General features: G+C 37.2%; 1 pseudogene; it reads right to left on the reverse strand.

Annotated features, from left to right (window-relative positions):
• Positions 1 to 481: 481 nt before the first annotated feature.
• On the reverse strand, positions 482 to 653 carry LOC115871978 (annotated as a pseudogene).
• Between the last annotated feature and the right edge of the window lie 609 nt (positions 654 to 1,262).

The following is a 1,262-nucleotide window of genomic DNA, read 5'->3' on the forward strand; positions in this document are numbered from 1 at the left end:
GCAGAAAGTTGGTAGACTGAAAAAAAAAGTTGGTAGACATGCTACCTAGACCTAGTACATCAAATAAAAAAAGAGACCAAATGAAATGCTTAGGATATTGATCTTCATGCAATCTCCCTTTTGATGACTTTACTTTTCTGAGATTAATACTTCATAAATACGACATCTGATTATTAGTGGGTGTTTGCAGCTACTTTTCTCATTTTGAATTGTGCTCCATCATCAAATGAAGGTCCTGAAAGTGTTGCTCAATTTATATCATTATGTTTGACTCTATCTTGAAGAGGCAGCTTTTCCCTCATCATATTTTGAGTGACTTACAACCTGAGGGGCTCATGTTATAGCACTCTATAAAACAATGCTCCACTGCTATTTAGAAGGGTTTCAGTAGTAAAGTTTTTCAAAAGTGGACCACCTCTTCTTACTCTTTTCTTAGTCTGGAAGCTCTGTTGGAACCTGTTTACCATGGATGACTCCACTGCTATTTGAAATACTGGTGGCATAGCTTCCAGCAACACACAAGCCACCACAATATGACAAACTGATGTATGAGTGAGATCTTAGCCAATGGAGAGTTGAGAAGAGTTTTCAATTAGCAATAACAGTGCCTTGGTTAGATCTCATTGGCTACTATATTGCCACTGCACAAAACTGGAGAGTTGAAATAAAACAATGAAGCATCATCTCATCCCAGTATTAATAATAAAGTTCAAAAAATCAAATGCTGCCAAGGGTGTGGAGAGACCTTCATATTATTCATGAGTCTATAAAATGGTGCAACTACTATGAAAAAGACTAAGGTGCTTCCTTTAAAAGTTCAAAATAGAGGGAAACATAGCCATGTAGCCAGATACTTTGTATTCACCCTCTGACTAAAGATTTTAAAAAGCAGAATGAAAGCAAGTTTGATTTCTGAACCTCTCCAGTAGAACAGAAGTCTAAACCAGACACAGCCTAGCAATTCCGGATGAGGAAGCTCATGCAAGAAGCCTTGGGAAAACAGTGAATTCTTTAAAACAAACAAACAAACAAACAAACATTTTATTGGGGCTTATGCATTTTATTGGGGCTTATCACAATCCATATATACATCCATGATGTCAAGGACTTTTGTACATTTGTTGCCATCATCATTCTCAAAACATTTGCTTTCTACTTGAGCCCGTGGTATCAGCTCCCCATTTCCCCCCTCCCTCCCCACACTCCCTTCCTTAATGAACCCTTGATAATTTATAAATTATTATTATTTTGTCATGTCTCAC

Source organism: Echinops telfairi, unplaced genomic scaffold (assembly GCF_000313985.2).
Source record: "Echinops telfairi isolate 266 unplaced genomic scaffold, ASM31398v2 ScPeMD7_7415;HRSCAF=8453, whole genome shotgun sequence".
NCBI lineage: Eukaryota > Metazoa > Chordata > Mammalia > Afrosoricida > Tenrecidae > Echinops > Echinops telfairi.